Below are 16096 nucleotides of genomic sequence, written 5' to 3'. Positions count from 1 at the left end.
GTCCCCCGCGTAGGGGAGCCCCACGCGCAATGAGTGTGCCCCATAAGGAGAGCCACCCAGTGCGAAAGAAAAAGTGCAGCCTGCCCAGGAATGGTGCCGCACACACGGAGAGCTGACACCACAAGATGACGCAACAAAAAGAAACAGATTCCCGTGCCACTGACAACAACAGAAGTGGACAAAGAACACACAGCAAATAGACACAGAGAACAGACAACTGGGGCGGGGGGAAAAGGGGAGAGAAATAAATAAATCTAAAAAATAAATAAATAAATAAATGAGGTGCTGTGGGTCAAAGTTCTCAGTTCAGTTCCAGGTGCAGAGAGTGTTCAGAAAGTGACAAGTGGCAGTGATAGTAGAAGTCTTCATAGTCATTATCATCGTCATCATCTTCATCATCACAAGAAAACAAATGGATATCTGGAATTTAGGAAGAAAGGAAAAACTCCCAGTTTTAGGAAGAATTTTCTGAACTTTCTTCTACAACTTCATCTTCTGTTTATCAGATGTATAGTTCTTTCCCTCTATAAGATCTTCAGTAATAGAAAAAAAAAAAGAAAAATCCAGTTAAGGTCATAGAATTACCAGGGAAGGCATTAACACATTTGATTAAACGTTTCAACCACAATGGTTGAGGCAAAAAGGGTTTCTTTTCAGCCTATGGTAAACCAGAATATTACTAGTAAGAATCTACACCATGGGAGCTGAGTTCACGGTTACATTGTTCATTAACTTCAGGATTCCTGTATTAAGGAAATAGAGATTTCTTTCTAGAAGTAACACCATGGAGTTTCCACTTGTTATGTCCCCCATTGTCTAGAAGGATAGAACACACATCCCAAGAAGAGGCCATTTCTGGCATTATAAATGAAGTACCGGTGCCAAACACTAACCCCAAGTTCAGGGACTTTTTAAAATAGAGTCCATCACCAAGGACAACACACTATCACCAGAGGATTGAAAAAGTCAACAGCACATGAGACTCCTCACTTTCTTTTTAGGTCTTCAAGGACTGAGACCAGACATTTCAGCATAAGTACATAGAGTGAATGTGTGTGTGTGTTTCACATACATGCACACACAAAAAAGCAGGTATGAGGATTACATGCCATGCCTCACATATGGCTAGGTCTGTCATATCAAGGATGTTCCCAACTTGTACAAGTCAGTTTACCCATGCCAGGAAAGAAAAAGAGAAGAGGACTTTAAAGCATCACTTGAAACACAGCCAACTTACAAGTATGGGTACCAATAATCAAGATGATGCAAATAACTCCAAATAGTATATTTCTACAAACTGTGTTTTTATCTGACCTTAGAATTAATATCATAGGTTGACTTTCAGATCAGGGTTTTTTGTTCCTTTCTTTTGCTGCTCAAGAGTCCTTATCTTTTTTAAAAAAATAGCAATTACAATAAAATTGCATTCCATCAGAACAGACAAAGTGATGACTACAGTATTATACTTGGGGAGAGAAAGAAGCATCCTCAGATGAAAAGCAGGCTGGATAAAAGAGTAGATAATGTACTGGAGGACAGTTGAGAGTTGGACTATCATGTGCATGTCACCATATTACATGCGTATGTGTGTATACATATATATTGCAAATGAACTGCAATATTAAAATATGTAAGTGTATAAATATGTATATATGTGGGTATATATTCATATGTATATGTATATGTGGGGTTAAGGTGTATGTATTTCCATGTACTAGGATGTATACATATATACATATGTACATATATAGGCCTTGAACAATACACATGTATAAACAATACATGTATGTGAACAATATACGTGTGTGTACAATATGTGTGTATTCTTGTAAAACTTCGTCCTCACAAAGGAATTAGTCTCATGAGCCCTGTTTTTAGCTGGCATATGGCCTTGTTTTAGGAAACGTGTTTCCTATTTATATGGTTTATTATCCTCTGGTTGTTTCCTTCCTCCAGTAAAGAAATGCTGAACCTACAGCTCCTTCCCTCCTCCTTGCCAGATCACCTGCCAATGATGGGAATGCCAAGCCCTTCCCACTCTTGCAAGACCATGACCCACACCCTCCTACCCTGTGGACATCCCAGGCCAGCCCCATCCCAGCCCTAGGTGACTGACTCTGTCGATCTCAATTCCTTTCTCCAGGGGCCCTTCTTTGGCAGAGGAGAGTGGAGATTGGTGGGAAGGCTCATGCATGTGGGACATTCGACATCTGGACTTGGTAATGTCCTGTAACAAAGCATCTCCTGTAGCCAGGGATCAACTCACATTCCCCATGATCTTGGTGAAAGTCATCTGTCTCCGTGCATTACAGAGTCTTTTAAGAGGGTGCTGGATATACACTCTGACTTTTTTGTAAACATGATCCTGTTGTTCTTGGGAAAAATGTGGAAAATTCTCTCTCGGGTGAAGGGATTAAGACAACTTCCCTACTGGCCCTAGAGACAAGATGCACATTTTGTCTTTCCCTAGTTCTCTACCCCTCTTTAACCTGAAGGATATATCCTGAGGGTGAAGTGTCTTCTCCACATCTCCGTTTCACATTACCTCCACTTCCTCAGCTTCTTGAGAGACCAACGGGAGAAGGAACTTTCCAACCCACACCACCACCACCCCATCTCCAGCAGGCTATGGAGAGAGGTCAACTAGATACCCAGAATTCACTCTCATCATGCTCTAGGCAGTCTGTCCTTAAAATGTCTCTATCCTTCCATTCTGCACTCGCCTTTATTCTAGGACTGTCCATCATACCCTCAGTCACTCAGCCTCAGCCCAGAGGTGCTCCCCTTGCCTAAAGGAACCCTATGATTTGGAACTCTCCTTAACCCTTCTCCACTCCCATCGAAACTAATTTTTTGAGCCCTATTTCCCTAGAGAAGATTAGAGATGGTATGTTATGCTGTTAATTTAATTATCACCTGATGCATTTGCTAGTGAAGGGGTGACCTCTTATCAAGAAGAAAATCCACAGTAGGTGAATGTAGAGGTGGAGTTTCAAGTGTCCAATTTAGGCTGAAGGGAAGTCATTTGAGGGTCGAGTAATATTTGTCTCACTTATGTCATAACATGTAAGTGGTCACCAACTCCCTCCCCAGCAAAGGGATAGATGGCCACCAGAAAGCACTTCTCCAAAATGCCTAGGTCAAGTGTTCCCAATCCTTGCTCCGACCCGACCTCTCACAGAGCCACACATGGAGACTCTCTCTGCTCCCACATGGAGGGTGGGCTTCTCCACCCTGCGGTAGCGGAGTCCTGCGGACAAACAGCACTCCAGGGGCCTGGAAGCCTCAGTATGCTTCCCCAAGGGCACCACTGAGGAGCAGAGATGGAACTCAGAGGCCAAGCAATCAAAAGCATTTTTGGCAGGAATGCAAGGGCCATCAAGAAGCTAATTTAGATCCTGCCTGGCTGACTTGGGTCTGGAAGGAACAGAGAAAGTACAAGAAAAATATGTAGTGAATTGTCAGAAGACAGGAAAGACCCAAGGCCTTGGTCTTAATCATGTTCCATGTGAAGAAGTTCTGGCATGGTGAATATACGAAACCTGCCAAACCTTGAGTAATGGGAACAAACAAGGGAGGAAATCAGGCTGTGTCTAGGTGGTGCCAAACATCTGGGTAAATTGTAAAATGTTTAAGCCAATAGCTGGCCATTTTGTCTATAGAATAGCAAGCATCTATTTGAAAATGTCTAGGTCACATCATTTGTTTTGTTTTTCAGTATTTGTGCAGATATTTGAAAGGACTTGAGGGCATAACCAAAGTTTATTTACTTTTAGGTTATCTCCACCTTCTAGTACTTAGGTACATGTCTGGTACCTAGTAGCAACTCTACATATGTTGTGGGAGAGAGGGAGGAAGAGAGGGAAGAAACCATGCACAGATTACCCCCAAACCCTTAATGAAAAGATGACCATAAAACTTGTCTGAACTGGAACAACTTTGAGAGTAAAAGGGAAACAAATACTGGCTCAGGTAAACAAGGCCATAAGTTGTACTACTCAATGGCCAGTTATAGATAAAAGAATGAGACATAAAAAAGGAACAGCCTTTGTCATTATTCTCCAGGCAATATATGCTAAACAAGCTTGAAGTGCAAGAGGAACAGTAGGAAGGTCAACGTGACTGCAGCAGAGAGAAGGAGGGAAGAGTGGGTAACCCTGAGGCTGGAGATGCCAGCAGGAACTTGGATTTGAACTTCCTACCAGGTGTGATGGGGAGCCATTGGGGTTTAGGGCAGCATCAGGAAATTGTAGCTGTCTAAGAGAGAGGCTATGGTGGCCTGAGCTAGAGTGATGGTTGCAGAGGAGGTGGGAAGCAAGGGATGGTTTCAGGATGATTGCTCTAAGGAAAGTTGCCAGGCTTTGACACAATGGATGTGGGTGGTGAGTAGAAAGAGACATGAAGGCTGACTCCCAAGTTTAGTGCCCAGCAACCAGCTGGGTAGATGGTGGTGTTCTCTACTGTCCTGGGAAGCTAGAGGAAGGAGGTAGGATATGCAGGCCTTTACTGAATTTCCTCTACAAGAGTCAACCCACAACTCTCAGTCATTCCTTATCTCTTCTCCCAGGTTACCTTGCTCTTAGCTCTTGCCACCATTGGTAACTGCTCTATTTGCAGGTTTATTTGGTTAATGTCTGTCTCTGTTAACAGATTGTTAGCCCCTTGAGGACAGGAACTTTGGCTTGTTCACCACCATGCCCAAAAGCATCCAGCACGTAATACACGCTCAATGAATGTTTGCTGAAAGGTAAACCAGGATATGTTACACACACACACATACACATGTGGTAAGAAAATGCTAAACATGAGCTCTAGTACATGTTCTGGAACAAGCTATTAGGCTTCTCTGGTTCTCAGCCCTCTAGAGCATCATCATTACAACAAGAGATTTGGATGAGATGCTCTCCAAGTTCAGTTCCAACTCAAACATTCTGTGATAATGATTATGTTCCTTGATGCTTTCGAGTGATCTGGAATCAACAAAACCAGAAGAAAGTGGTATCCAAAGTCTTCTGAGCTAAAGAAACATTTTTGACCTAGTTCTTCAAAGGGAGATTTACTCCAGTGCCCAAGGCTTACACCAGTAAATGAAGATGTATTGACATCATCAGGTGGAGCAGTTTGGGCTCACTCCCATAGTTATCACATCACCCCCACTTTAGCACCAGGCATGTACCAGATAGCTCTGTTTTTCTAGGGCTATATATTGGCATCCCACCTCTTGTTGAGTCATCTTTAGTTCTCCTTTTCTTTTTCTTCATGTCTATTGCCATCACTCAAGGTTTGGCATGGGCTTATATGCAATAAGCCAGATCATCATTGCACTTGAAATGATTAAATCTGCCATTCTCTGATAATATAATGTATTGTTTTAATTCTCTTTTCCTCTTTGCTTCTTCCAGACCTATGTACAAAGGAACTTTGGAGTGAACTCTGTGAGGGCTGCTGCTTTGCCAACAACTAGCTCTGTGATCTCTGAGCCTCCCTGATTCCACGTTTGGCATTCCTGAGCCCAACAGCTGCCCCACCTTTCCTCTCTCCATGCTAATAAGAAAGAGAAAGTACAGATAAAAGGAACTGACAGATAACCCAAAACCCCACATTAGTCATTAGTTAAAACCTTCTGAGCTGCCAACAAGAACCATAACTCCATCCTAGGAATGTTTCAAACCTCTGAATTTAGGCTGGGTTGGGCTAGAGTTACAGCATTAGCTACTACAACTCTGTAGAATCCTGCCTTCTCCTGAGGGTTGGCCCATGCTCAAAGGAAAGCTCCTGAGAATGAGGATGGTGACCACAGCCTGAGTTTTACTGTCATAACTCAGATAGACTGCTGATAGCTCCACTCTGCCCAGTTCTCCAAACCTTGAATCCCAAGCCCCATTCCATGTTCAAATACTAGGAATCCTTTTCTGCTCCACCTTCCTGACTGGACTGGACCTTTGGTCACCAATCCATGGCCACACTCTGTCTCTGCCAGTTAAGATATGGGCCTTCATCTACTTGGATACATTAACATTAGTCTCCGATGGAATCAAAGAAACCCAAATTCTCAGCAAAAGCAAACCTTCATGTATTTACCAGTGCCCCTATTCTGCATTTTTCTCCATCTTCCATATTTGCAGCTCATAACCTGTGTTAGGTCCTCTCTTGACCATTGGTAGACCAGTCCAACTCTAGATTCTCCTCTCATGGAATTCTTGTTCAAGATTCCATTGGAAGCTTGATGGACAGCCACACTGGTGATTGTTTTCTCTGCCAGCCAAGTTCTCTTGTTTATCTGGCTGTGTCCAAAATTGTTACTGCAGAGAGACATGGCCAATGCTTCCAAATTCTCTTTATTTAGGCTTCTCTAAATTTAAAGGAAAATAGCATACCTGGTAGCAACTTCTGCTGCAATTGCAGGATACACAGATGTGCCTTCCAGGCCTGGTTTGAACCACCATCATCTGTCACCTGGATACTTGTGACAGGGCCTTGTCCTGTCTGTTACAACAGACATAGCTCCCTACAGTTGTTCTCCACAACTGTGATCCTGTTCAAGTAGAAGTCTGATCCTGTCACACCTGTGCTCAGAATTCTCCAATTTTCCTTGTTCATCTCAGGACAAAAGCCAAAGGCCTCACAATGGCTTAGATTATCCTGCACAATCTGCACCCCTCCCCCCCTCCCCCCCATTACCTCTTTGGCCTCATTTCTTACTCTTCTCCACATTCTCTCCTCTCCAACTATAGTATTCTCCTTTCGTTTCTCAAACACACCAGGCATGCTCCCACCTCCAGGCCTTTGCACTATCTGTTCCTCTGCCAAAGTAGTCTTCTCCCAGATAACATATGGCTCACTCCTTCTACCACTCCTTCAAGTCTTTGCTCAGATGTCTTATATGGGCCACCTCATTTACCATCTGAGCATCCACCTAGCCATCCAGTCTTTCTTATCCTCTTCTTTTTTTTTCTAAATCACATTCTGAAATATTCATCTAGTGTGTGATTCTTTATTTCTGTCTCCACCTCTAGAATTTAAGTTCCACAAGGGCAAAAAAATTTGTCTAACTCATTCAATGATGAATCTTCAGTGCTTAGAACAGTGCCTGTCATGTAATATTATAATAAATGGGTAAACTACTTGATTAATACAGGAGTTCATCAGTAATTAAGAGTCCAGTCTTCCTACTGGGTTCAAATCTCAGCTTTGCCTTTTACTCTGTGACACCAAGCAACTTTTTCAAACTTTGGTTTCTCTATCTGCAAAAATGGGCAAAACAAATGTAACTACTTCTCAGGATTGCAGAGAAGATACATGTACTGTGCTTAGCACAGTGCCTGGAATACAGAATTTACTCTGTGGATGGTATATCTATTATCGTCAACCTTGGTAGGTGAATTCAAATTTTGGAAATAATTAAAAAGCCACCTGGATGAAAGCCTAGTAAATAAAATGGGTAATAGTGACTCTGCTCTAAAGTTAGATTGTATTAAGTTAGATAATACAATATGAGTGGTTCTCTTTTGTGCTTTTGTGGTTCATAAACCAGCTCTACAAAACAATTCTGGGATAAAAAAAAAACAAGAAAGGAAAAGAGGGAGCTATAGCCATGTTTTAAGCCACGCTTCTCCCAATGTGATCTCTTTGAAGAGCAACACTTGCTTGGCTGAAAAAGTCCTGACACATTTGTTAGTGTCATGGGGTCCCAGCAGTGGAGCTAAGAGGCTTTTAGAGGTCTTCTGCTTCACAGACCCACTTTATGTTGTTTTTTGCTAAGGAGAGCCTAGTGTTCTCTGAGTATCTGGGTCAAGAACCTCTGGGGAAAGAATGCCAAAGAGGCTTTATGGAGAGGATGTCACAGAAAGTGATATCCTGAACCCAACTGAGTGTCGTGAAGGTCTAGAAACTCAATCTGGAGAGTAGCAATCAGATATGGGACAGCTCGTTTGCAGAACAGACTTTCAGAGGCCAGAGGAAAGGGAGGAGGGGCAGACTCACCCCTGAAATGGTCTGGCCACCAGTCACCCCATTAGAGCTCCGTGGCTTCTTCCTCTCTCTTCAACTTTGGCACCTCAAGGAAGAGGGGAAGAAGGCATAGGGGAGGCCAACCCTGCCACCCTGAGAAGATGCAAAGGACACATGTTCTCCATTCCAACTGTGCCCTCCACCCTTCTCCAGAGCCAAGCACATTCTTCAAAATCTATTAGAGGCATAAGAAGGGACCTTAGAGACTCTCCTTCCTCATTTTACAGAGGAAGGAGCTAAGGCCTAGAGAGAAGGAAATGGGTGTGGGAGTGGCAGGCAAAATTGGTGGCCACCCACATCCTCTCAGCCTACCCAGAGATCCCTGCAGGCACTTCTCCTACCCACCAATGACTTCTAGCATCTCTTTGCCTGAGGTTGTCCTCTGGACTGAAGATCATGCTCTGCCCTGAGGCAGAACAGGCCAGATGTACCAGAGTTAACATCCCCAAAGTGACCCTCAAACCCGGGGTGGGGGTAGGGGTAATCTAAGGTGCATTTCACACAGCAGGATTGAGTTCCAGTTGTTCATAGAGGTAAACCCAGTCATTAGCGTGGCCTTCATTAGTCTTCCTCCCTGCCCTTCATACAGCCCTCCTAACAGGTGTATCAGCTTCTGTTGCCACAATGAGCAATATGACCCCGGGTGCGTTAGAGCCAGCTCATAATTGCTCACAAGAGCCAATCGTCACATTCTCAGGATTTTGTGAGTCAGTGGTTAAACACAGCCATTAGTGAAATGTAAAATAAATAGAAAGTGATGAATTTTGAGTATTACCCTGGTTTTATATGTATATTAATTGTAAGTATATAATTTATTTTTAATATCACCTATGCGCTTGAGGTTATTTACATTTACTGTGTTATATGATAGAAATACCATATAATGAGTATTTCTTCCCAGTTCTTCATTTAGTGGTTTCACAGTGGTAGCCTGAAATCAGTCATAGTGGGAATATTTACACCATGGAAATCAGCAAATGCCGTAAATCAGAGCTTGATTTATTATTCTTTCAGACTTAAGAAAGTGGTAGAGAAAATGTTAATACTGTAGATTAGACTTTAAAGTATGTTATGTTTTTAACCATTATATCATGAATATCACAATGTAAAAAGAAATATCCTTCCATTCCAACTGTGCCCTCCACCTTTTTCCAGGACCAAGCACATTCTTCAAAATGTATTTGAGACCCAAGGAGGGCCTATGATCTAATTCTGCACAGAAGTCACATCATTAAGAAAGGAGTAAAGTTCTGACATCACCTTAGCTGTTTCCCTTTCATCATACTCATTAACATAAACAAAAATGCCAAACACTTATGTCAAAACTTGTACATCAATTGCTATGGATACAGGATTCAGCAAAAATCAACAAAAACATTCTGTGAGACTCTATTGGTTAGATGGAATTTATAATAAGAGTAGTATTCATTTCAATATTATTTGTAAATTGTGTGCTACACATACTTTATATCAATAAAATTGATAGTACACTTACATACATACTTTTTTCCCAGAGAGCCAGTTACTAAACACACCATGGAACTCACAAATCACTTCAAAATGCAGTAGCTTAGAGAATAAATCTAGGGACTGAATAACATAGTGAACCCAGAAGTGGATGAGGATTGTGATTAATAATACAAATACAAGAACGTTTTTCTATGAACTAGAACAAAAGTACATCACTATTACAAGGCTGTAAGAATATAGTGATGCATGGGAAAAATACAAATAATATAATGTGTGGGCTATAGTTAAAGGCAATATTGTAATATTCTTGCATCAGAGTCAGAGAAGGTACTTTATCAATGCTAAGGGTAAATAATAGGGAGCTAGGGGATGTTTTCCTTTTGGACTAAGGAAAACGTTCAGAGGTTTACTGGGGTGATGACTGCACAACTCTTTTATAAAAGTGAGAACCACTGAGTGTACACTTTGGATAGAAGGTACAAGGCATGGGACTGTATAACACAGTGACCATGTCGTGGAAGATGGACTGTGGTTAACAGTACAAATATGAGAGTGTTCTCTCATGAACTATAACAAATGTACAATACTAATACATAGTGTTGATAATAGGAAGTGTATGAAAAAAAATATAGCAAGTGAACATTATGGGCCATAGCGGTAATAGTCTGATGATGTTCTTTCATAATCTGTAACAAATGTTCCCCAACAATGTATGGGAATCCTGCACATTATGCGTGATTATTTTGTAAGCTCACATCTCTAATAAAAAATAAATTAAATAAATAAGTAAAAAGAAAAGAAATGCAGTGGCTTAAAACAGCAACAATTTAGGATTTCTCACATCTCCATGAGTCAGTCAAGAGCTTCTGCTGATCTGGGCCTGGCTCCGCTGATTTCTGCTGGGCTTATCATGTATCTGTGGCCAACTGGTGGATCTGTGTCAACTGGGTCAGCTGGTAGCTAGAATGGTGTCAGCTGGGACGGCTTGGCTCTCTGCTATGGGCCTCTCATATCTACTTAATTTCCTACAGCAGGTAGCCTAGATAAGTTCCAGGATAGCCCAGGCATATTCTCAGAGCAATTACTAAATAGTAGGAGAGGAATCAGAAACACACAAGTGCTCCATCAAGCCTCCTCTTGATTCACATTTGCTAGCATCTTATTGGCCAAATAAGTCATGATGCCGAAGTTGGTACAGAAGGGCATTACCAGAGGGTGTGGATACAAAGAGGTGGGGAGGCGGCGGACTTGGCCCAGTGGTTAGGGTGTCCATCTACGACATGGGAGGTTCATGGTTCAAACCCCGGGCCTCCTTGACCCGTGTGGAGCGGGCCCATGAGCAGTGCTGATGCGTGCAAGAAGTGCCCTGACATGCAGGGGTGTCCCCCGCGTAGGGGAGCCCCACGCGCAAGGAGTGCACCCCGCAAGGAGAGCCGCCCAGTGCAAAAGAAAGTGCAGCCTGCCCAGGAGTGGTGCCGCACACATGGAGAGCTGACACAACAAGATGATGCAACCAAAAAAAGAAACACAGATTCCCATGCCGCTGACAACAACAGAAGCAGACAAAGAAGACACAGCAAATAGACACAGAGAGCAGACAACCGGGGTGGGGGGAGAGGGGAGAGAAATAAATAAATCTTAAAAAAAAAAAAAGAGGTGGGAATAGCTGGGGCCATTAATGCAATCCACCTACCACCATACGCTTTCTGAGATCACCTTCCAAATAGACTTCGTGTGCACAAAAACCTCTTTCTAGACCTGCTTTTAGGGGAAATCCAGAATGCTGACTTGCTCAAGCTCACAGACTTAGTATTAGAGCTAAGGAAATTCAGATTTCCTCTATCCTTGTGTAGGACTTATCCATTGAAACAAGCAATTTCTCCAATGCTAAGCTTCTGGGGGCTAGGAGAAGCTTCTGCAAGTGATGATTCTGTAGGCAAAGCTTCAGAAGCAGACTTCCCAGGGAACAAAGAACAGGTACCAGGATATGGTCATGTTTCCTGGAATATCATCAGGCAGGGACTATTCTGTGGGGCACAGCAGCCAGCAGCTGTTCCCTCAGCTCAGTGCAACAAGACGATAATTAAAAAAAAAAAAAAAAAAAAGATGTGAAAACATTATCCAAAGTGGAATAATCCAGACACAAAAGGACAAATATTTATGATTCCACTTATATAAAATATCTAGAATAAGAAAATTCACAGAGACAGAAAGTAGATTTGAGGTTACCTGGAGACAGGAGAAGAGAGAAAAGGGCATTATTGCTTAGCAGGTACAGAATCTCTATTTGATGTGATGAAAAAGTTTTGGTAATGGGTGGTGGTGACGGTATCACAACATTGTGAATGTAGTCAATGCTACTGAATTGTACATTTAAAACATTTAAAATGGAAAATTTTATTATCTACAAAACCATGTTGAAAATATTTTAAAAAATAATGATTTGCATTTCCCTGATAGCTAGTGATGTTGACATCTTTTCTTGTGCTTTTTAGCCATTTGTATATCTTCTTTGGAGAAACATCTGTTCAAATCTCTTGCCCATTTTTAAATGGGTTGTTTGCCTTTTTATTTTGAGATACAGGATTTCTTTATATATGCTGGATATTAGTCTCCTATTGTATATATGGTTACCGAATATTTTCTCCTATTGAGTAGGCTGTCTTTTCACTTTCATGATAAACTCCTTTGAGGCTCAAAAGGCTTTAATTTTGAGGATGTTCCATGTATCTATTTTTGCTTTCATTGCTCGTGCTCTGGGTGTGAAGTTCATGAAGCCATTTCCTATTACAAGGTCCTGTAGATGCTTTCCTACATTGTCTTCCAAGGTCTCTATGGTCTTGGCTCTTATATCAAAGAGTTACCTCCTGAGAGCCTCCATATTGCTCAAATTTGGCCACTCTCTAAGCCAAATTCAGCATGTAAATGCATTACCTTACCCCCAGCATGGGACATGACTCCCAGGGATGAGCCTCCCTGGCACCAAGGGATTACTACCAAGCACCAGCTGGTGATGCAACTAGAAAAAGACCTTGAAAAAAGGGGGAAATGGTAAAGACAAATGAGTTTATATGGCTAGGAGACTTCAAAATGTATGTCTCAGCAGGATCTCAGAGACAGCCAAAGTAGATACAACCCCAGGTAGTGGTGCTCCTGAGGGCTACGGAGACACCCAGGTCCTATGGTCATGACAGGTGGCTCTGGAGTTCAGTGCCTTGCCAGTGGGCCCTACTTTGGAATTTGTGCTCCTGAGCATGACAGAGTTGGACTCAGATGTGACCTCTCTACACATGCTTCTGTCACTTTTACTTAAACTGTGGTTGGCACTGGGGTTGGTATATGCTCAGGAGACTTGAATCTCTGGGCTGTCCATGTGCCAACTGGGCCCTGGGCCTCAGCATAGTTGCAACACCTACTCTCCAGTTCATTGGACTTACCCAGGTCAGCTAACAAGGAGGTGAGGATGGACAACCACCACACCAAGGAACCGAGAGAGTCTACAACTGCAAGCAAGAGAGTCCCATCCATCAGCCATGTGGGATTGAAGCCCTCTCTCAATTTAGAGGTAGAGTAGACATCACCATCCCAGGGTCCTCAAGATGTAGGAATAAAATATGGATTAGAGTGGACTTACTTGTATTCTACTATAGAATTATTGTGACTCCAGCAATGGAAGAAATTATATCATTGATGTGGAGACAGTAGCCATGGGAATTGCTGAAGGCAGGGAGAGGGAGAAAGAGGTGTGATATTGGGGCATTTTGGGGACTTGAAGTGGTCCTGAATGATATTGCAGGGACAGATGCAGGACACTATATATCCTGCCATAATCCACTGAATGGAGTGGGAGAGAGTGTAAACTACAACATAAACTATAACCATGCTGTATAGCAATGCTCCAAAATGTATTCATCAAATGCAATGGATGTGCCACACTGATGAAAGAGATAGTTGATGTGGGAGGAGTGGGGGTGGGGTGGGGGAAAGGAGGTGTATGAGGACATCTTACTTTTTTTCTTTTTTTATTGTCCTTTTTCTAGTATTTTTAATGTAACATTTTGGGTGATCTATATATCTTTAAAAAAAGATAATAGAATTTTTTTAAATGACATAATATCTACAATTAAAGACTCATTATATACTAGGCGCTAAGCAACTTAAACATTAAAAGGAGATTAAATGAGAAAATTTCCTGCCTAGCTTAGGCCCCAAATTTAAAATAATAGGGAAAAATACTCATATTTGAAAGAGAAATGCAAGGTGGGGATTTTACCCATTTTGTTCCCTTGGACCCCTTTGGTAGTTTAGTGAAGACTGTGGACCTCTTCTCAAGATAGTTTTTTAATGCACAAAATAAATTACATAGGATATAAGGGGACTAAATATGTTGAAATACAATTATCAAAATAATTCTGTGATATCATTATACACAGACTTCTTTATTAACACATTAAATAACAAGATATACAGAAGGACACTTATAAACCACCAGAATTTTGAGAAAGTGATGAGCATAAATAATAGTTGAAATATCTGCAACTGTGATGTGATAGGAAGATATTAATACCTGTAATTTATAAGTCACAGTCACTACTATTGTTACTGTGGTTTGTTGCCTACATTCATAATTGAAGGAAATGGTAAATTCAGTTAGAAGACAGAGATAATAAAGACATAATTTATTTCCCACCCAAGCTCACAGAACCCCTGAGTCTTATACATGCACCCTGCGGAGGCTGTGAGCCTCAGATATGTTAAGAACCTTGTACTAGAGTATCTATGTGAGACTTCTAACAGTGGCTTGAAACCTTGCACTCTTCTTCCCCTCTTGTATTTGTCAGCCAAAGGGGTACTGATGCAAAATACCAGAAATCGTTTGGTATTTATAAAGGATATTTATTTGGGGTAGTAGCCTACAGTTACCAGGCCATAAAGTATAAGTTACTTCCCTCACCAAAGTCTATTGCCATGTGTTGGAGCAAGATGGCTGCCAACATCTGCAAGGGCTCAGGTTTCTTCTTCCTCTTAAGGCTCTGTAGTCTCAGCTTCTTCCAATATCAGCTATAGGCTGGGATAAATCTCATCCCTCTCCCAGGGTTCTTTTCTCTCTGGATTTGGCTACTCTGCTCTCTCCACAAGGCCGGCTATAGACTATCAAGCTAATTAATGGCTCACCTCTCTTCCCAGGACCTCTGCCACATCTGCTCCTCTGTTTACTTCCCAGGGCTCCAGCTCAAAAACTTTGCTCTCTGCTTTTTCATGTGGTTTTCTCTGTGAGTCCCTGCCCACCAAGGGGGAGGAACTCAATGTCCTACTGATGTGGCCCAATCAAAGTCTTAACCATAATTTAATCAAGTAAAAGTGAAACCTCTGAATCCAATATAATCTAATATGTCCAGGGGAAAAGACCAGTTCACAAATATAATCCAATATCTATTTTTGGAATTCATAAACAAGTTCAAACTGCTACATCTCCTGAACAATTCAGCCCTAAAGCCATTAGTTAGGGCAGAACAAGGTAGTTCTATAACAGGGAAAGGGGGAACTGAGATGGCACAGAGTGGGTTATCAGAGTTCAAGCCCCAAAGAAGGGCATCCCCATAGGGGATGAAGTGGTAGCAGATATGAAAGGTTATATACCGGGGCACTGATCAGATCAATAATTATATTAAGGACAACAACACAAAGGAAATATAGCTACCAATACAGAAAGGAAAGAACTAGAATGAATCCTGGTATTAGATTAGAGTGGACATATCTGCTTGAACTCATGGTCCCACAGATAAGATAGATATGTTTGTGTGTGTGTATATATATATCCACTAGTTCTGTCCATTGACAGAGCTCTGGAACTGCAACACTCCAGCAGCAATGAGCACACCTAGTGATAAGATCATGGCTTCTAAATACCATTCTCTCCTTAAATAAATTAGAGCACCTTAGAAAAATGGCTGATTCTAGGGCTAGAGCCCAGAAAGCACAAATGAACCTAGAAAATCTTGTCACACCAGAAAGCAAGAAAGCACTCAAAGAAGAATGGGTTCATGTCAAATTAATACAGATGCCAACTTGAATGGGATCCCATTGGCCAAACCAGAGACAATTTGTACATTAGAATAAATAATGATAATTAAAATGAAAATGAAATAATATAATAGGAAAACATGCCTATATAGATATAAAAATAGAGATTAATAAATTGAATATTTAATAGGAATAAGATATTTACAGTATCAAAATACCTCCCCGCAAAATTAATAGGAAAATAGTAATTTTACAATAGGAAAGCCTAGAAAGCTCCAGTTTAATCAAGAGAGCAAAGTTAACATCACCAGTGAGGGCATAAAGACACATTGTATAGCCCTTGGTGGGATGCAATGAAAAGAATATAACCTCACTTCTGTGATATTCCTGCCAAAAATGCATTATGTGAATTTAGTCATGAGGAAACATCGGCCAAATCTAAATTGAGACATTTACTACAAAATAATTGGTCTATAATCTTCACATTGTCAAATTAAAAAAAGATCAAGAAATGTTCCAGACTGAAGGAGGCCCAAGAGACATGATAACTAAATGCCACACAGATTCTGAATTAAATCCTTCTGCTATAAAG

The sequence above is a fragment of the Dasypus novemcinctus genome, chromosome 2 (genome assembly GCF_030445035.2).
Source record: "Dasypus novemcinctus isolate mDasNov1 chromosome 2, mDasNov1.1.hap2, whole genome shotgun sequence".
NCBI classification, from domain to species: Eukaryota; Metazoa; Chordata; class Mammalia; order Cingulata; family Dasypodidae; genus Dasypus; species Dasypus novemcinctus.
The sequence above is the reverse complement of the archived record's forward strand: the minus strand, read 5'-3'. Positions refer to the sequence as shown.